This window comes from Mobula birostris, chromosome 10, assembly GCF_030028105.1.
Source record: "Mobula birostris isolate sMobBir1 chromosome 10, sMobBir1.hap1, whole genome shotgun sequence".
NCBI lineage: Eukaryota > Metazoa > Chordata > Chondrichthyes > Myliobatiformes > Myliobatidae > Mobula > Mobula birostris.
The window spans coordinates 73,622,109-73,644,228 of record NC_092379.1 but is presented as its reverse complement, the minus strand read 5'-3'; the positions used below and the strand labels follow the sequence as shown (position 1 = coordinate 73,644,228).

Sequence of the window (22,120 nt, the reverse complement as noted above, 5' to 3'; positions counted from 1 at the left end):
TCACAATAGTAAATAATATAGTATTTTTTCTGATGGTTTGTGAGTAGTTTTATTTATCTTCACATGCATGTTCTGTTTCAAACATCAGTATAAGCCGTGTAAATAGAATCTTAAGCATGTGAATGTTAGACATCCCTCAGCTCTAACTTAAAACGGAAACTAATGGTGTGATTTAATAACTTTAATCCTTTACATAACAGTGAAATACAGCAATAAATATGAGGCACAATAGACATCTGCCTTATTCAGTTGAATATACTTCCTAATAATACTGGACAAATAAACTCGCGAGCTTCTGTTTTTTATCTATTTTTTATTGCTCGTTTCTGTTTGAAGTGTTATAAGGGCTGTAAGTACTTCCAAAGTCAGCCAACACATTCCTTTCTCTCAGGGTGGCTCTTTACTGAGTTCCCAGTAGAGGTTTAGTGCATAGTATTTGTTCAATGATGAGAAATTCAGCACTGCTAATCTTCAAAGGGACTGAAAGCCAACACACAGGTGGAACAAGTGATTGCAAGAGCAAACAGAATGTTAAGCTTCATTCTGATTGGATAATAGGAGTAAGGAAGTCTTAATAAAATCTTGATGTAACTCACTTGGGATTTAGTGTAATGATTTGATCTCCATACTTAAGAAAAGAACTACTTGCCGTAGAGGGAGTGCAGCAGAGGGAAATCACTAGACTAGTTCCAGGGATGGTGGACTTGCTATGCCAGAAGAGATTGATGAACCTGGTTTAGCTGCCATAGACTCTGAATAAAACAGCAATAGAAACAGGCTCTTAAGCCAATCTTCCTCATGCCAACTCTGGTGCCCACCAATCTAGTCCTATTTGTTGGTGTTTGGCCCAAATGGCTCTGAACCCTTTTCAAACCCCAATCACTACTGCTAAATAAGAGCATCAGACACATAACCAAGTTGCACACTATTCTGATTTGTAAATATATCACAGGTCCTTCACCATTATTGCATCTGAATCCTGGAATTCTCTACCCAACAGCAATACGGGTAATCCAAAAGGATTGCTGCTGTTCAAGGTAGTGAATCATTCTACCCCTCAGGGCAAAAACTGTGGGCTTACTAACAGTGCCCAAATCACAAAACAAGAATGAAAAGTGAAAAACATCTTAGAAATCTTCTACAAAGTCAGCGTGACTGGAAATTACTTTTACTGGAAATATTTTGTTATGCTTCCACACACACATCCAATTATAAAACTTCCTGTGTAATATAAGTTATGGATCATTGCCAAAGAAATTAGATCAGCTTCTCCTGCAAGCAGCTGCCTTGGAAATATTGGACCCCCACACTGCAGCAGAGCACAGGGTGTTCCCCAGATTCCATGTTAATTGTTTCATCCTTTTACTATCCTCCTCCAATCAATTGATCTTCTTAGTTCTCTCAATACACACAAATCCTTAAAGAATCCATCTTGCCCTGATCTCTTAATCACAACCCCCACCCAGCAACTCCTACACAGATCTCAGACTTGAATCCAGATGTCATGTTTTCATTCTAAGCTTCCTAATCTGCCCTATATCTCCACCATTTTCTCATTTTTTGCAGCTTTCCAACATCCATGTCACTCTTCTTCCAGGAATCACAGCTTGAAACAAGCCTTGCTGGACCCTCCCCACCATTTTCCAACTGGGTCTCCAAAGCTGCCCTTCTCACCTTCATTGGTTTCAGTTCCGTTCTTAGATTTGGAAAGGTATTTATCAGAATTAACTTTCATGGCCACAACTCTTTTCTTGGTAAATGCTGCTGGCTCTGACTTAGCCCATGTAGTTTCATTCCAACTTCACAGTTTAGAACACTGATTATAGGCAGCTTCTGGAAAGGTCCATATGTCTGCCTTGGCAGCCCCGCTCAGTGTGTTGCTTTGTGAGTTTCAATAAACACAAACCACACCACAAAGATATTGTCTGAGAGGTCAGTAAATTCAGTTAAAAACCACACAAGCTCTCTGCTGCAACTTAAACATTCTTATTCCCAGTTAAGACATTATCTTTACCACAGACACGCCAGTCCTCACAGGGATCAGGAGCATAAAGAGTGAGCAATTTCAGGCTCCTGGATATCAAAGTTCAAAGTAAAATTTATTACCTGAGTACATACATGCTACCACATACAACCCTGAGATTCTTTTTTCTGCGGGCATACTTAGCAAATCTAGAGAATAGTAACTGTAAACAGGATCAAGCTGTGCAAATGCAGATATAAATAAAAAGCAACAAATAAAGGGCATGAAATAAGAAGATTAAAGAGTCCTTAAAGTGAGAGCATCGGTTGTGGGAACATCAGAAACAGAATGAGTGTAGTCATCCTATTTTGTTCAAGAGCCTGATGGTTAAGGGGTAGTAACTGTTCTTGAACCTGGTGATGCAAGTCCTGAGGCATCTGTACCTTCTACCAGTTGGAAGCAACGAGAAAAGATCATGGCCTGGGTGGTGAGGATCTTTGATGATGGATGCTGCTTTTCTACAGTAACGTTTCATGTCGATGGGCTCAGTAGTTGGGAGGGTTTTACCTGTGATGTACAGGGCTGAATCCACTCAGAGGCATTGGTGTTACCATACCAGGCCATAATGTAGCCAGCAGCACACTTTCCACCACACGTCAAAAGAAGTTTGCCAAGGTTTTTGATGGCATGCTGATTTTCCACGGGATCCTGCGGAAGCAGAGATGCGGTTTGCTTTCTTCACAATTATATTTATCTGATGGATCCAGGACTGGTCCTCTAAGATAGTGACATCCTGGAATTTAAAGTTACTGACCCTCTCCACTTCAGATCCTCCGATGAGGACTGGCTCATGGTTTCCCTCTCCTGAAGTCTACAATCATTTCCTTGCTCTTATTGATATTGAGTGAGAGGTTGTTGTTATTACACCACTCAGCCAAATTTTCAATCTCCCTCCTGTATGCTGATTCATCACCACCTTTGATACAGCCCACAACACTGATGTCATCAGCAAACTTGTATATAGTGTTGGTGTTTTACTTAGCCACACAGTCATAAGTGTAAAGCAAGCAGAGTAGGAGGCTAAAGTACACATCCCTGCGGTGCTCCTGTGCTGATGGAAATTGTGGAGGACATGTTTTTGTCCATCCAAACTGATTGGGGTCCACAAGCGAGGAAATCCGGGATCCAATTGCTCAAGTGGGTACTGAGGCCCAGGTATTGGAGTTTACTGATTAGCTTTGAGGGAACGGTAGCATTAAATGCTGAGCTGCAATCGATAAAGAGCACCCTGATGTGTGCATCTTTGCTGTCCAAGTGTTTCAGGATTGCATGAAGAGCCAACAAAATGGCATCTTCTGTAGACCTGTTGCTTCTGTAGGTGAATTGAAGTGGATCCAAGTCGCCATTCAGACAGAAGCTGACATGCTTCAAGACCAGCCTCTCAAAGCACTTCATCACTGTGGATGTAAGTGCCACTGGGCATTTGTCATTTAGACAGATTACCATGCTTTTCTTGGGAACTGGTACAATTGAAGCCTGCTTGAAGCAGTGGATACCACACACTGCTGGAGTGAGAGGTTGAAGATATCTGTGAAAACACCAGCCAGTTGATCAGCACAGGTCTTTATCACTTTGACAGGTTCTCAAGATGGACCCGATGTTTTCCTTGGATTCACTCTCTTGAAGGCAGTCCAGATGTCATCTTCAGATACTGAGAGCAAAGGATCATCAGGTAGACACGTGGATGCGCAAATGTTGCTCCCTGTCCTGGTGATCAAAGTGAGCATAGAAGACATTGAGCTCATCTGGAAATGAAGCTCTGCTGTCCCCTATATCGCCAAATTTAACAGAGATGTCAACATCTCTGAGGATACATCCTGGGACCAACATATCAATGCAGTTACAGAAAAGGCAAGGCAGCGTTATATTTCATTTGAAGTTTGTGGAGATTTGATATGTCACCAAAGACACTCGCAAATTTCTACAGATGTACTGTGGAGAACATTCTAACTGGCTGCATCAGTGTCTGGTATTGGGGAGGGGCACTTTGCATAGGATCAAAATAAGCTACAGAGAGTTGTGAAGTCAGTCAGCTCCATCACAGTACTAGTCTCCCCAGCATCCAGGACATTTTCAAGGAGCAACGCCTCAAAATGACAGCATCCATCATTAAGGACCCCCATCACCCAGGACATGCCCTTTTCTCATTGCTACCATCAGAAAGGAGGTACAGAAGCCTGAAGACACACACTCATCGATTCAGGAACAGCTTCTTCTTCTCTGCCATCAGATTTCTGCATGGACATTGAAACGATGAACACTACCTCACTACATCTTTTTTCCACTACTTGCTTAATTTAACTTTCATGTATATATAAAACTTCCCACTGTAATTCACAGTTTATATTATATTATTATGCTTTGCAATGTACTGCTGCCACAACGACAAGAAGTTTCATGACATATACTGGTGAAGTTACACCTGATCCTGATTCTAACCAATCTCCAGAGTGTTTACAGCATTTCCTTTTTGGTAATTTTAGATTTCCATTATTTCCAGGGTTGTTTATTTTTCCACTTCACATGTTTCCTGAAAGGGTGAACCAATGAACAAAAAAAAGTGCTAATTTTCCATTTCCACTTGTCCTACTTCACTTTTTTTTTGCTAGAGAGCTAGATATTTGGGCAGTCCAGACTATGTCAGCATTGTGTGGTTTCATGTGTTTTGAACATTTCAGAATACTCACTCTGCTTTTTTACTGTCACACATTTGTACACCAGTAAAGAACAATCCACCAGTTGAAATGGTTCCCTTTCTACAAGTGAGAAGTGAATTCCATAAGGAAGGAAGAGGAAGGCTTTGTATAAGGCAGTCAGAAGGTCACAGAGCTATTCAGCATAGAGACAGGCCCTCTGGCTATGCTAGCCAAGTTGTCAACCTGAGCTAGTCTCTTTGCCTGCATTTGGCCCATATCCCTCTCAATCTTTCCTTTCCATATACCTATCTGTCTTTAACCATTATAATTGTACCTAACTATATACTTCCTCTGCCATCTTTTTCCATATACCCAACACTCCCTATGTAAGATGTGCCCCTTCCAAATCCTTTTCTTCTCACCTGTACCCCATATTTTGCCCCACTAGACGCTTCAAGTCTTTTTCTTCTCACCTATGCCCCCAATTTTTAGACTCCCTTGTATTGACCACTCACATTATCTAAGTAGAAGGAGAAGATAGCGGCGTAACGCAGCTCTCCGGTGAAATGATATCGTATTTGTTAAATAGGACCGTGGACAATTCTGATTTGGTGGAGACAGATGTGAGAAGGCACAGAGGAACATCTGGAGAAATTTCTGAGATGCCCGGTTCACTGCCGCTGCTACTGTGCGATCGAGAATCTCCGGAGGGTAGGCCCCAAAATCCCCAGCTTCGCCTGCTGTTGGCGACCGAGGCTGAGGTCGAAGCGTTCGGAGAGATGGCGCTCCGTACTTGGTGTTGAAGGGCTGATTGGAGCTCAGAGTTTTTCGGACGACTCAGAGTCGGACTGTGGTCGGGCATGGCAGGGAGAGTTTTCTTCCTTCTCCCGTCTGCGTGAGATGTGGGACTTTCAAGAGACTTTGAACTTTTTTACTGTGCCATGGACTGTTCTTCATCAAGTTATGGTATTGTTGTACTGTTGTAACTATATGTTATAATTATGTGGTTTTTGTCAGTTTTTCAGTCTTGGTCTGTCTTCTGTTTCTGTGATATCACACTGGAGGAACATTGTATCATTTCTTAATGCATGCATTACTAAATGACAATAAAAGAGGACTGTGTGTCCTCATAATCTAATCTAAATCTAATCTCTGCCCCTTATAATTTTATCTATCTCTATAAGGTCACCCCTTCTGCCTCCTATTCGGAAGAAAAAGCCTCAGCCTACTCAGTCTATCCTTAGAAATCCAGTTCTAAGTGTGAATGGCAAATATGACAAGATTAGGAAACCTCATTGCTAACCCCCGCCCCCCAACTCCATTCATTGATAATTATTGCTTCTTGCATTCAAATAAAACTTGATAATTTTATGCAACACACACAAAATGCTGGAGGAACTCAGCACGTCAGGCAGCATCTATGGAAAGGAGTAAGCAGTTGATGTTTCAGTCCAAGACCCTTCACCAGGACTGGAAAGGAAGGGGAGAAGTCAAGATAAGAAGGTGGGGTGGCGGGAGGAAGAAGTACAAGGTGGTGGGTGATAAGGTGCGGGGAGGGGTGAGGTAAAGAGTTGGGAAGTTGATTGGTGAAAGAGATAAAGGGCTGACGAATGGGGAATCTAATAAGAGAGGACAGGAGACCATGGAAGAAAGGGAAGGGGGAGGGGCACCAGAGGGAAGTGATGGGCAGATAAGAAGAGAAAGTATGAGAGGGAAATGGGAATGGGGAATGAAGAAGGGGGCGCAATTACCAGAAGTTTGAGAAATCAATGTTCATGCCATCAGGTTGGAGGCTACCCAGACAGAGTATAAGGTGGTGTTCCCCCAACCTGAGTGTGGTTTCACATAGGCAGTAGAGGAGGCCATAAGAAAGAGAGGTAGAATTGAAACAGGTGGCCATTTGGAAATCCCGCTTTTTGTGCTGGACGGAGTGAAGATGCTTGACAAAGTAGTCTGCCAATCTACATCTGGTCTCACCTATATACAGGCCACACCAGGAGCACCAGATAAGGTATATGACCCCAATGGACTTAAAAGTCAAGTGTCATCTCACCTGGAAGGACTGTTTGGGACCCTGAATGGTAGTGAGGGAGGAGGTGTAGGGATAGGTGTGGCACTTGTTCCGCTTGCAAGGATTGTGTCAGGAAGGAGATCAGTGGGGAAGGACAAGTGGACAAGGGAGTTCTCTCCCTTCAGGCTCCCTTTTCCAGTTCTTTATCTCTTTCACCAACTTCCCAGCAGCCCCCCAACCCTCTCCTGGCTTCACCTATCATCTGTCACTTTGTACTTCTTCCACACGCCCCCCAACTTCTTATTCTGACTTCTCCTCTTTCTTTCCAGTCCCGATGAAGGGTCTCAGCCCAAAATGTTGACTGTCTACCCTTTTCCATAGATGCTGCCTGGCCTGCTGATTTCCTCCAGAATTTTGTGTGTGGTGCATGAAATTGTTAAGTTCTATTTGAATGCAAGCAGCAAGTTCTCAGTAATTATCAATGCTGGGGGGGCAGGGAGAGGGAAGAAAGATTCCCTCATCTTGTCATATTTGCCATTCACACTTAGAGCTGCATTTCTAAGGTGAGACTGAACAGGCTGGGGCTGTTTTTCCCCTGGAACATTTTCTGTGTGTTGCTTTGGATTTCCAGCATCTGCAGAGTTTCTCATGTTTATTGATAATTTTATTATCTTTACTGTCATTGTCCAACTTGCTCCCACTTTCACATGTGTACAATATATGTCTTTTCCTTTCCTTGACATCTTAGTTGCCATCTCAAAGGACCGGATAAGCTACAAATATTCATTATATCAGCTCAGCAGGGACTGGGATCAATTGGGAGAGTGGGCAAGGGAATGGCAGGTGGAGTTTAATTCCAACTGTGCAACGTGGGATGATGCATTTTGGGAAGTCAAACCAGAGCAGAATAGACATAGTGAATAGCAGGACTTGGGTTTGTTGTTGAATAAAGAGACATGGCCGTACAAGAAGACAGTTACCCAAAAGTGGGAACACAGGCTGGCACATTTGTGAGGAAGGCACGGGACATGCTTGCCTTCATTAGCCAAGGTATCAAGTATAAGAATTCACACGTCATGTTACAGTTGTACAATACATTAGTTAGGTTGCATTTGGAACATTATACTCAGTTCTGGCCACTAAAATTCAGGAATTGCATTGTTAAGCCAAAGAGGGTGCAGAAAAGATTCACAATAATGTTGCCTGGATTGGAGGAGTAGAGCTATCAGAGAGATTGGATAGGTTAGGTCTGTTTTTTCCTTGAGCCAAGGAGGCTGAGAAGTGACATGGTAGAGGTATATACAATTATGAGAAGTGTAGATAACTGTAAACTGTTTACCATGTCTAAAACTAGAAGGAGCAGCTTTAAGGATAGGGGTAGGAAGTTTCAAGGGGATATGATAGGTAATTTTTTTCCAAGTAGTTGGTACCTGGAATGAGCTGCCAGAGGAGGTGGTGGAGACAGGAACAGTAACAATACTTAAGAGGTATATGGACAGGTACTAAAATAATCAGGACACAGAGGGAAATGGAATCAATGCAGGAAAATGGGACTAATGAATTTCATGACATATGCCAGTGATATTAAACCTGATTCTGACTAGCATAGACAGGCATGGTGGTCAGTGTAGACCCAGTGGTCCGGAGGCTCGTCTATGCTGACGATACTGTGATTCTTCCAGCTGTCTCATCTATACCTCCTCTCATCCTGCTTCCTGGAAGGACGCCATTCCTCTCTCCCTCTTTCAGTCATATCTGTTCTGATGAAAAATGAGATCTCTATTAAGATGCTTTTCTCCCGCTTAAACATAGCCTTTTCTCTGCTATAATTGTCAGGGTCTTCAATGGCATTTCCTGAAATTTTTTTTGTATGCATCGTTCGCTTTCTCAACTCCATCCCAGCAAGCTAACATTCAATGGGATGTCCATTAAATGAAATTTTGTTCTGTCATCTCCACGAGGATTCCACCACCAGACATATTTACTCTTTGCACATACAGCATTATGAGGGGACCATTCCTTCCATGGCCCCCTGACCATAAAATACACTTTCCTATGCAGGCATGATCGGTCACCCTTTATCTCTTCACTTTCCACCACCCAGCCAGGGGTTGATAAAGTCCTTCCTACTGAAACAGCCACATTCACTTGCATTGTTTTGATTTAAGTCTACTACATTTAGTGCCCACATTGTGGTTCTTGCATTGGAGATACCAAGCACAGATTGATTGCCCGCTTTGCAGAATATCGCCAATTTATCCCTGAGCCACCGGTTTCTTTTCACTTACCACCCTGCCCATGTCCCACTCTGACCTCTGAGAGTGCAGAACAAAAATTACATTAGTGTTGGATCGGTGTAAAAGTGAGTATTGTTTGTTATTACAGACTCTGTGTGCTTAAGGGTTCATTTCCTTGTCAGACGACCAAAGATTAATATTAATGAGTTTTGTCAGAAGTAAGCATTGAATCTCATTGTTGGAAATAGAAAATGTACAGTACATGATATCAAGCTAGTAATAAAGTGCACAGAATGAATATAAATGTCTAAAGTAAACTGGATGTTATGATTAGTTACCAAATCATTCTTTGTTGATATTTGACATCCAAGTTTGTGTCATTTTAACATTGACAATCAATGCCATTATAGTCAATTGATGATATTTTCACTTTTCTAAAAATGACCTCAAACAAAATGCAATTGCCTGGAAATACTGCCAAAAGAAATTTCAATTTGACAAAGAAGTAAGGCAAGTTAAATTGGAGGATTTTCTCCAATGTAGGGTGGGGTGATGTCTGTTCTAAGACTTGCCTAAAAATTAAATCAAAGTTTAAAGTTGGATCTTGAAAAGTTACGTTTTCCAAGTTGCTGAAAATCCACAAAAAAGTTAAAAATGCTTCAGCAAAGGTTTTGTTTTTCACTTCATGTGTACACTTCATGATAACAATCGTTCGATCAAAGTCAGCAAAGCAAAAGAGTTTCTCATTGACTTCAGGAAGTAGGGCAGAGTACACGCCACAGCTTGTATCAATGGTACCAAGTTTGAAATGGTTGGCAGCTTAAAGCACCTGGGTCTAATTAGCACCAACCACTTGCCCTGATCTAGCCTCATGGACAATACAGCTAAGTACGCACACTAAAGTCTCTACTACTTCAGAGGCCAAAGAAATGTGCCACGTCCCTGATGACTCTCACCAATTGTTTTTAACCATGCACATTGAAAGCATTCTTTCTATCCCAATCTTTCACCGCATGGTATGGCCGCTGCTCTGTGGAAGGCCACAAGAAATTGCAGAGAGTTCTAAGCGCAGCCCTATTTATCAAGAAAACCAGCCAACCCTCCATTGACTGTCTATACTTCCTGCTGCCTTAGGAAAGCTTACAAAGTAATCAAGGAGCCCTCTTTCTCTCCCTCCCCAAACATAGGGCAGAAGGCCCTTACACCTTATTTGTCTACCTGCACTGTCTTTTCTCTGTAACAATCACATATCTGGAGGAGGAGGAGGGAGGAGAAGATGGTGGCGCGATGCAGCGCGCGCAGCCATTCTGAATGATATCGTATGTGTTAACTAGGGGCTGTGCACAATTCTGATTTGATGGAGACAGCTGTGAAAAGCACGGAGGAACACCTGGAGAAACTTCTGAAATGCCCTTTTCACTGCCGCTGCTACTGTGCGATTGAGAATCTCCGGAGGGGAAGGCCTCAAATCCTTGGCTTTGCCTATTGCCTGTTTCCGGGGCCGGGGTCGAAGCGCTTGGCAGAGATGGTGGATGGTGCGTCGGTGCTCGGTGCTCAGTATCGGAGAGCTGGTCGGAGGCTCGGAGTTTTCGGATGGATTCGGAGTCGGACTGTGGTCAGGTGCTTCCAGGATGCTGCATCGGCAAGTTTGCGGCGCTGGAGGTTCACTGTCTGCGTGAGATGATGGGACTTTCGAGAGACTTTGAGACTTTTTACCATGCCCATGGTCTGTTCTTTATCAAATTGCAGTATTGCTTTGCACTGTTGTAACTATATGTTATAATTAAGTGGTTTTTGTCAGTTTTTCAGTCAGTTTGTCATGTGTTTCTGTGATATCATTCTGGAGAAACATTGTATCATTTCTTAATGCATGCATTATTAAATGACAATAAAAGAGGACTGCATGTCCTCATAATATAATCTAATCTAATATCATTCTGCATTCTGTGTTCTTATTCACTACTTCAAAATAATTGTGTACGGAATGATCTTTTCACTGTTTTTCAGTACATGTGCCATTAATACATCATTCCAGTTGAATATGACAAGCATCATAAAATCAGTCAGCTTTGAAACAGGCTATTCTGCCCACCAAGTCTATGCTGACCATCGTGTCCATTAATTCTAGTTTATTCCCTCACATTCCCATAAACTCCCCAAACTCTGGCAAAAGATATTGAAGTAAAACAAGTGCAAGTGGTAAATTACCACTGCGCACTAGAAATAATTTTCAATAGCCAAATAAACTACTAACCCATGCCCCTGCAGGATGTGTTTGGAAACTAGAGCATCCAGAGGAAACACACACGGTAACAGGGAGAACATAAAAACTCCATAAAGACAACACTGGAGATCGGAATAGAAATGGCCAGCTGAAATGTAAAGCCACAGCTTTATCAGCTCTTCCACTGTGGACCTTTATTTTCCCCAGATTACAAAACCTGTATTTCCTGTAATTATGTAGGTATGAACATTTGTTAAATATAAGTCAGGGAAGAGTAAATCTTCGTGAGGGATGGACTGGTTCAGCTCGCCGCTCGGCTCCATGCTGAACTAAGGGTGTGTGGACGGACTCTCTGTGGAGTCAGAACACTATTTGATTGTGCTTAATGGTTGGATGATTTGCTCTTTTTTCTGCACATTTGGGTGTTTGGCCGTCTTCTTTTTCTGTGGGTTCTTTTGGCTTTCCTTGTTCTGTGGCTGCCCTGTTATGAGATTCAAGGCTGTATAATGTATACATACTTCGATGATAAATGTACTTTGAACTTTGAAGTTCACTCCAAGTAAGGCTTGAAATGTGCACAACCTCCTACGTAATTTTTATGATTCCTCCAGAGTGAATACACAGGTTAACCAGCGCGTTGCGATAACGGGACGATTCTGGTTATGAGAAGTGATTAGTTAGAGTGAGGTTGTTTTCTTCAGAACAAAAGGAAGCTGGAGAGAAGTTTTAAAGAGAATAACCATAACCACTCACTGCAGCAAATGAAAAATCAAAAACTGCCGATGTTGGAAATTGGAAATAAAAACAGAAAATGTAAATACTCAGCTGGTCAGCAGCAGCTGTGGAGAGAGGGATTTAACGTTTCAGGTCTGAAAAGGTTCATCATCTTTTTGTGTAGTCTGACTTGTTGGGCATGTTCCACAGCTTTACCTGTTGGCAACATATTTTAGAGTCTTTGACCTGTACAGTACTCTTCACCCCACCTTGGCCACACCAACAGTGATGCCTATCTATGCTAATCTCATAGGTCCTCATTAGGCTCGTATCCCCCCACGTCTTTCCTTTCTAAATACCTGTCCAAATACCTTTTAAATGTTCTAATTGTACCTGCCTCCAACGCTTCCTCTGGCAGCTTGTTCCAGATAACTACCTCCCTCTGTGTGAAAATCTTACCCCTCAGATCTCCTTTAAATTTCTCCTCTCATATCTTAAGACTGTGCCTTCTAGTTCTGGACACTCTTGTCCAAGAAAAATAAACTCTATCTCTGTCCCGCTTAATATTATAAACTTCTGTCAGGTCACCCCTTAGCTTCCTTCATATCAGTGAGAATAAATCCATCCCATTTAGTCTCTCCTTATAACTACAGCTGTCCATTCCACGCAACATGCTTAAGAAGTTCTTCTGCACTCTCTCTATTGCCACGACATCCTTCCTTTAGTGTGGCAATAAGAACTGTGCACAATGCTCTAAATATCATCTAACCAATGTTTTGGACAATTGCAACATTACATCTCAGGACTTACACCCAATACCTTGGCTTACAAAGACAAGCACACCAAATGCCTTCCTCACCACCTTATCAAATGTGTCAATACTTTCCATGAGCAATGGGCTTGTGCCCCAAGCTTCCTCTGTACATTAACACTCCTGAGGTCATTGCCATTTGTTTTATATCCCATCAGAATTTGACTCCCCAAAGTGCATTATGTTAGTTGTTCCTGGATTAAATTCCATCTGCCCCTACTCTGCTAACTTTCTACGTATCTGATCTAAGTCCTGCTGTATCCTTAGACAATCTTCTTCACTATCTACCACTCCATCATTTTTTGAGCAATCTGCAAACTTACAAATGAGACCACTCACGTTTTCATTTGAGCAACAAAGCTTCCAATGTCAATCCCTCGGGTTCACTGCTTGACAGAGATTTCCAATCAGAAAGACACACTCACCACTACCTAATTTCTCCTATCACCAAACCAATTTTGGAACCAGTATGCCAATATGTGTCAAATTTCAAGTCCCTTAACCTTCTCTAACAACCTCTACCATGTGGGACTTTGTCAAAAGCTTTATCCAAGTCCATGTAAACCACATCAATCTTTCTGCCCTCAATTTTCCTAGTTAGCTTTCTTTGACATTCCATGATAGATAAGAGGCTGGGAACTTATCCACTAGAATGTATGCCAATATTTTTAATGCTTCTCCTTCCTAATACAGATATACTCCAGAATATAAGCATATACCTCCCTTGTCTATTTAGCCACCAAAACTTCTCCTTCGTGAATACAGTTGAGCTGTATTCATTCAGAACTTTGCTCATATTTTTGAAACCACACAAGGATTACCTATAGTCCTGGAAGAGATCTACTCTTTCATTATCTACCCTCTTACTTGCAATATACAACACATTTTTCCATAAGTATTTCCTTTTCTCCATGCAACCCTGTCACCTATCTTCTTTGCTACCTAAAACCAACTTGTATTTTCTCTTTCTGGGCTCCAATGAGGGATTCCAGGCCTGAAACACTAAATATTTCTCTCTCCATAGATGTTGTCCAACCATCTTGGTGTTTCCAACAGGTTCTTATTTTATTTCATTCACTGCAGTAAACAATTTTCCCTCTGGCATTTTTCTGTCCCCCAATCATTTTGGAACATTGACCTTTGACTCTTGACCCATCTACACAAGGAAAGTTTCTCTCTATTTAGTCAATCTAAAGCCATTAAGCTTTGTGCATCAAATCACCTTTTAGCTATCTTGTCCAAAGAGAGAAATGTATATATCCTTATTATGGAAATAAAATGATAAGAAGCTGAGGTGAATCATATGGGACAATTAGCTTTATTGGGAGTGCATGCTATAGAGTCATACAATTACACAGCATGGAAACGAGCGTTTTAGTTTAATTCTGTGCTGACCTGGTTGTCTATCTGAGCTAATCCCATTTGCTTCTGTTTGTCCCACACCTCTCTAAATCTTTCCCACATTCACATCTGCCCAAATATATTTTAAGCATTGTAATGTACCAGCAATAATTGAAGCACAATAAGTTATTTAAAATATTACAGAAAACTCTAGATCTAGATTCGAAAGACCTCCGCCTAATCAGAAGTCTGTACTGGGAACAAACTCCCGCTGTAAGAATAGATGGAGAAGTGAGTCAGTTTATGAAAATCAAGAGAGACGTTAGACAAGGGTGTGTTTTCTCCCCTGATTTATTTAATTTGTACAGTGAAACAATATTACAAAAAATAAGAGACATCTTGGGAATCAAAGTTCGTGGTGAAAACATCAATAATTTCAGATGTGCGGATGACAGTGTGTTAATTGCAAGTACGGAGGAAGAACTACAAAACTTAATTGATATAGTTGTTGAAGAAAGTGCAAAAATGGGTGTATCTATCAATTGCAAAAAGACAGAATGTATGGTGATGTCCAAAAAGAAGGAGAATCCTATCCGCAGGCTGAAAATTAATGTGAAAGACATAAAACAAGTACAGAACTTTTGCTACTTAAGAAGCTGGGTGACATCAGATGGCAGGTGCGACATGGACATCAAAAGAAGAATGGGGATGGCAAAAGACACCTTTATGAGAATGAAGAGTATACTGACCAGCACTAAACTAGGCATGACAACCTGCCTCAGAGTACTGAAATGTTACGTCTATCCAGTTATGTTATATGGATCAGAATGTTGGACAATATCTAGTAACATGAGGAAACCAATTGAAGCAGCAGAGATTTTGAGATCTCTGAAGTTTTTGAGATGTGGTTTTTGCAAAGAATATCATGGACAAAACAAATATCTAATGAGGATGTCATGAACAGAGCAAGCACAAAAAGAGAAATAATGTATGAGATCATGAAAAGGCAACGTAACTTCAAATGACGTGATTAGGAAAGAAGAGTTAGAATGCACGGTAATTATGGGAGAGATTGAATGGAAGAGAGCAAAAGGAAGACAAAGACAAATGATGATGGAGACAGCAGCCAGAGAACTGGGAATGAATACCAATGATTTGATCCACTTGACCCAAAACAGGAGTGTGTGGGTCATGGCAGTCAAAGCTCAGTCTGGGCATGGCACCTGATGATGATGACGATGAACGTACCAGCACTTCCACTTCCTCTAGAAGCTTATTTCACATGCACACCATCTGAAAAAGTTGCCCCTCAGGTTCTCTTTAAATCTCTCCCCACTCACAAATCTTTGCACTCTAGGTTTGGACCCACATACCTTGGAAAAGGGGTTGACCATTCATCTTGTCTGTGCCCCAACTGATTTTATATCCCTCTACAAGGTCATGTTTCGTTAATTTGCAGATGGGGCCAAAATAGGTGTCAAAGAACAGTGAAGCTGATTACAAGGCTTACAGACAGATCGTTATCAGCTGGGCAAATGAGCCAAGAAATAGCAAATGAAGTTAAATTTGGATAGGTGCAAGGTTTTGCATGATATATCAGTGTAGAACTTTCTCAATGTATTGCAGGGCCCTGGGGAATGTGGTAGAACAGAGGGACCTCGGAGTATAAGAAAAAGGTTTGAGTGAAAGTGCCTTTGCAGGTACACAGGGTGGGATGTTACGCCGCAGTTGTATGACACATTGATGAAGCTACTTCTGAAATATTGCTCTAGTGTTAATCACCCTGCAACAGGAAATATGTAATCAAGCTGGAAAAAGTGCAGAAGATTCCTGGAGAGTAATGGAGTTACGGAGAGAGATTGAGCTGGTTAGGATGTTTTTTCTTCTGTGGGAGAAGAAAGGGTGATTTTATGGAGGTGTGTAAAATCATGAGGAGCAGAAGTATGGTCAGTATACACAGTTCTCCCACCCTGCACTGAGCTGGGGAATCAAGAACTGGACAGCAGAAATTTTTAAGATGAGATAGAAGAGAATTAATTGGAACCTGAAAGGGTAACTTTTTCACCCAGAGGGAGGACAGCTTATGGAATGATCTGCCAGAGGAAATGGTTGAGGCAGGTACAATAACAGCATTTCAAAGTTACTTGGACAGGTACATGAGAAGGAAAGGTTTAGAGGGATAAGCCAAACATGAACAGATTGGGCTATTTTACATGGTAATCTTGGTTGGCGTTAACCATTCGGGCTGAAAAACTTGTTTCTGTGAGATATGACACTATGACTCAAGCTGTCCAGCCTGATACCATCCTTGCAAACCTTTTTCACACTCTTTGCAGTTCAATGACACCTTTCATTCAGCTGGGAAACCTGAACTGCACACAATGGATTACCAACTGGAATCCTAGGTTTAATTTAATTGATTGAATTATCACAAAATTGAGTCAAGGTTCTGGAGCTCACTGTTCTAAGTAGGGGTAGAACGTGGATAGCATGAAACCTCAAGATGTTTCAAAAGTACTTAGATGAGCTTAACATGTGGACTGAGAACTACAATTTATCAGAATACTGGATGGCACATACAAAATGCTAGAGGAACTCAGCAAATCAGGCTGAGACCCTTCATTAGATCTTATCATTTTGTGGGTGCTGCTCAAGATTGCCAGCATCTGCAGAACCTCTTGTACTTATGTTCATGCTGTGCAATTCTCTTTGGTCCAATAAGCACACAGTGGGTCCACTGCTTTCCCCTCTGCCAAAATTGTCCGTGATTCTATCTGGTTCATGAGGGAGGGGGGTGGGCGGGGAAGAGAGAGAGAGAGAGAGAGAAAGAGAGAGAGAGAGAGAGAGAGAGAGAGAGAGAGAGAGAATGAGAATCACATGATAGCTTTTAAGCTGCAGAAAAATATATGGGCTAACATCTTCAGTCTAACAATTCAACTAATAGCTAAATCACTTGTGAGACAAGTGGTAATTTGTTTATCTTTACAGTAATAATATAATACACAGGCCACAAAATATGTTGGCACAGTCTGAGAATATGTTTCTCCCATGCATTTATTTCTGCCCTTGTTTATTGAAATAAAGAATAAAACAGCTAGCACTCAAAATATGTCTAAATATTTTTAAATTAAAGGAAGTAAAACATGCAAAGTCACATGCTGGGTTATTTAGCTTCTGTGTTCTGCATCTTATATGTAAGTATTAACAGATTAGCATTCATTAAGACTGGCACTTTGTAATTGTATTTTCTTCTTTGAGCCAAGCCAATGGACCTGTTATTTAGGGTAACTCGATTATAAAAATCTAGACATGCAGAATGATCATTTGGCGGCTTTTTCCTGAACTATTTCTAATTTAGCAGCTTCTGAAATTTGTATGCTGACAAATGTGCAAATGTTATACTGTAGATGCAAAAGGCTTTAACAAAAAAAAACAAAAGTCCAATGAAAAATCTTTTAATATTACATTTACAATATGTAAATTAAAAGTAGCAACTTTTAGACTGCTACCATTAGTCTGTGGATATGTCATAGAATATATAAGTCAATGATATGACCTGGGATTCTCAGTGAGGGTGGAGTGAACACTATCAGCAAAAAAATAGACAGTAATTCACAGATTTTGAACACTAAATTTCTGTTGGCCTGATACCAAAGAGTATTTACCATATTGTTTCATAAAATCCAAAAATATGCAATTTTGGCAAATGATAATAACAGAGAAGTCAGACATAGCTAAAAATAAAATCTTGTTAAATATCAATTCTTAGTATAAAGGTAACACAGATTGGTGGCCTTGTGAAAATCTATACATTATGAGGGCAATAAATTACAGAAAGATGGCTCTGCCAGTAAGCAAAAGAACTCAAGATGAATGGTAAGAGAACTTAACATCCAAAATTTTGATAGCAGAAAATTCAGAAGTAAATGCAATAAAATTGCAGTAAAAACAACATCCACGTTCAGTGAAAGAACAAAAAGGAGAGCAGTTCTATTCTTTCTACATGCAAGGCTGTGGGGCTAGGCACAGCTTAAATGCCAACTATCAATTCACTGGTGACACCACTGTTACTGGCAGAATCTCAGATGGTGGGGAGGTGTACAGGACTGAGACAGATCAGCTAGTTGAGTGAGGTTGCAACAACAACCACACATGCTACATCAGAGAGACTAAGGAATTAATTGTGGACTTCAGGAAAGGAAGTTAGTTGTACACCACCAGTCCTCAGTAAGGAGTCTGTGGTAGAAAAGTTGAGCAGCTTTAATCTCAGAGGGCCTATCCTTGGTCCAACACATTGACACAACCATGAAGAAGGCACGCTAGTGGCTCTACTTCATTAGGATTTTGAGGGAGATTTGGCATGTCAACAAAGACTCTTGAATTTCTACAGACATACAGCAGCAGTCTGACTGGCTGCATTACAGCTGGTATGGAAACTCCAATGACCTGGATCATAGGAGGCTGCAGGTGGCTGTAGCCAGTGCCATCACAGGCACAACCTTCTCCACCAGTCAGTGCCTCAAGAAGGCAGCATTTATCATTAAATACTCTCACCATTCGGGATACACCCTCGTTTCATTACTACCTTCAGAGCCTGAAGACCCACAATTACAACAGCTTCTTTTACTCCACCATCAGATTTCTGATTGGTCAATGAATCCACAAAACCTACCTTGTTATTCTTCTTTGATTTATTTACTTACTCAATTTATAGTAATTTTTATTTCTTACACTGTGCTGCTAATGGAAAACAAATTTCATGACATTTGTCAGTAATAACAAATTTGATTCTTATTCTGGTTCTTAAATAAAATGGTAACTATATCTGAACGTAAATACATGAAATAGTTATTGCTATCGAAAATGAATTGCTGAATACATGAACTCAGAGAGAAACTAAAGCAGTTGCTTATAGTCCATGACAAGAACACCGTAAAACAAAACTAGCAACATATAATAGGTATATACGTGTAACTTATAGAAAGTTACAGGAGATGTCGAGAAAGGAAGCATGGATTCTAAACTGCACCTCAAAAAGAGCTGGAGAGGCACGGAAGCAAATGGATTTAGGGGGGAAATTCCAGAGACTGCAGTCCCTACAGCTAAAGAGCAAGGATTAAAATGACTGATGACCAAGAGGTCAAATGTGGATTGAAGAGCAGGTGAGAGACAGAATGTTCAGACTACAGAAAGATTTTATATATATATATACTAAAAAGTTTAAAAGACCAAAACATTTGCATAGTCTTCAATCTGATTTTTTTTCTGCAGGAAATGCAATAGTTCTGCAGCACCTGGCTTTGTTTCTTGCTCCTTCTTAACTCAGGGCGACCTGTTTCTTCATTCAGTTTAACCTCACCTGGTTTACTGGAAAATGTATTGTGTAACACCAAAAAAGGTGAATTAAAAGTCTGTTGCAGTAACAGGAAGTAAATTCATTAGACCAGAAAATATGCCAGTCTAGCACCACTAATGTCCGAGAATACCAGTTTTTTTGGAGTTCTACTGTACATCAGTAAGACAAGGTGGAATCAGATAATTTTTTTTAAAGTTTAAGCCTGAAATTAAAAGTTAACAGCTTTCTGGAACAGGAAATATCCAAGTGCCTGATCAGAGAAGACTGAATATACTTTTACACCAATCCCAACCGGTATAAAACAGAGCACGCGACCTACTATAACTGGCATCCCTGGTCTCAATAGCTGGTGGGAATTGTAGTGAAAGCGGGAAGTTTGGTTGGTCCAGGGTTCACTCGGATATGGAGACTCCGGTAGCAACTGACTGCAGGAGATCTGGTAAGCGTTAAATCCAAAGGAAGGCAAACATGTAGAAACAAATTCCAAGGGGGAAAGAATGAACTATGAAAATGTAAAGTGGATAAAAAGACAGTGACAATTATAGCAAATCGACCTCAAATTCATCTTCCCCTCATTAAGATCCTTTCCCTTCAAGTGCCAGCTTATTCTACCGTCTGGCCTCTCCGGCACCGTCCGGTGAAACTACCCGTGACTTGGATCAACCTGTTACTGTTCAATCGGCATTCCTGTGAACGAGAACTAATTCTAAAAGCTTCCATTGCCACGTTATGTACCGTATACCTGTGGCGATGCTCCAAACAAGTTTTTTTCATTGCACCAGAGCGTGTGTGTATATATATATATATATCCACATGTGTCTATGGCAATAAACTGGACTTCTTGACTTTATATCGGCAGCACTGACGGACTGGCGCAGGTTTAGCGATGAACTGGTTACATGAGAGAGCAGGTGTTGGGGCGAACGCTGAGCTAGGGCGCAATAACTGACACAGCTATCGTTGGCGGAGGGTAGTTCTTACACACCGCCGAGGTCCTGAGCCGTTCCTTTCTGCGCTGCTCTTGCCCACCGGAGGATTCCCTTCGGAACACTCTCAACAAATGATGTCCACAGCGTTAGAAAGACGAGTGAGTGCCGCATAGGACACCGATTTTCCTTCTAGCTCGAGGAGAAATTTCCATTCTAAGAATTTTTTTTCCCCTTGATACTTCTCTTAGACCCCGAGATAATTATCAGTGCAACAGCGCTGATTTCTATACACCGTTGAGGAACGCTTTGGTTAAAAGGCAAAAACTGCTGAAACGGGGAAGCCGGATGAAAAGCCGACCTGAAATTTTTACTCCGTTTTTCCCCTTTTACAGATGCTGCCTGACTTCCCAGAAGGATTTCCAGCATTTTCTAATTATATTCCAAAGTTTTAGATTCACCATGAATAGTTTATGCGTTCAGTCTTCTAAAAAGACGGCATTTAATTTCTTTATAATTGCTGTTTGATTGCATTAGTTACAATATTTACTGACGCAGGCACATCAGCCCAAATTCAAACACATCCTCGGTGTAATACCGCCTGCTTTAAGAGATAAGATATTTGCCTGAAGTTTACACGCAAGACGATTAGTCTCTGCTAACTCACTAGACTTATCAGCGGTGAATTCGCGGAACTTATGTCTTTCTGTATAAATACAGAATGAACACAATTTTCCAACCTCACCTTACGAGCCACTTCTCAGTTCGTCAACTTTCTTCGCACAATTTATAATTGGCCAAAATACATTCATCCGCGATCGCTCCTCTTTCTGCTTGTGAAGAAACGACAGCTGGACAATGAGCAGGAAATCCTCCTGCATTTTAAAAGACATTACACCGTGTCAGAGAGCCACCCCCCGTTTTATGCAATAACAGATAAGACTGGTGAAATGCCAGAAACGGACGCAAAACCTCAGGACGCGACACCAGGGATTCCAGATGCATCAGAAGGGAAGACAAACAGACATCTTACGGAAATTAATTGGCCCGCATAACCTTCAATCATAGGAACCTGACGGAAGGGCGCGGATCTGGAACGGGATCTGGGTTTCGGAGTATTTGTGGCGAGTTTTCTCCGTGTGTCCGCCTATCTGTTAAAGGCTTGCAAGCATTTTAAGCCAGTCGGAACAGAAACACAGTTCCGACTCCTTTCTTTCACTTTAGCAAACGTACTTCGGCATTTAGGAAATGAAATTCGCAGAAATATTGTCAAAGTCTCGGAATTTTCGGGGCCGTTTTTGTAGGAATCTAGATTAGGGTGTTTAGGGTAATATATGAAAAGCAAAAATATGTTCACATATTGACTGAAATATCAGTCTCACAGTGTAGAAGAGGACAGGTCAAGGTGAGGTTAAAGGACAATATCATTAGTTACTGATGCACACTGAGGTGTTTTGACCCCCTTCTTTGAGTATGTGCCTCCCAATCCAGCAGTCTTTCTTTTAGTTCTCCAATCCACCACTCTGTCTCTCCCTCTCTCAATGCTTCTCTCGCCCATTCCAGCTCTCCTACTCTCTATTCCTCTGGCTGGTTATCATGGTCAGTGTCAGATATTCCCTCAGGGTAAAGTTTCCTCAGCCTGAATTACATACCAAGAAACACATTGTGGCATTATTCCTTATACCACTTCCTGTGGCAGCTCTCAGAGATATGGTGATAAAGTAGAAGTGGTTTGTGCTATGGAAGCAGCTGGGTATTAGTAAAACTGATTTATTTCGCCCTCATATTTAAATTGAGTATGAGAGTGTAATTGTCCAGATCTGAGTCTTTTAGCCAAAGCA

At 41.2% G+C, this 22,120-nt stretch overlaps 1 protein-coding gene across 10 annotated transcripts in view; it reads right to left on the bottom strand.

The window, feature by feature from the left end:
- LOC140204115 (cysteinyl leukotriene receptor 1-like) overlaps window positions 1–21,209 on the bottom strand; it is a 176,819-nt gene extending 155,610 nt beyond the window's left edge. For 3 of the 10 annotated variants that reach the window (XM_072270468.1, XM_072270469.1, XM_072270473.1), the window contains exon 1: window positions 21,025–21,168. The gene's annotated coding sequence lies outside the window, so the exon portion shown is untranslated. Of the gene's footprint in view, window positions 1–8,367; window positions 8,431–21,024 lie in introns of all 10 variants that reach the window. The other 7 variants (XM_072270475.1, XM_072270474.1, XM_072270476.1 and 4 more) reach the window with 5 other exon arrangements.
- Between the last annotated feature and the right edge of the window lie 911 nt (window positions 21,210–22,120).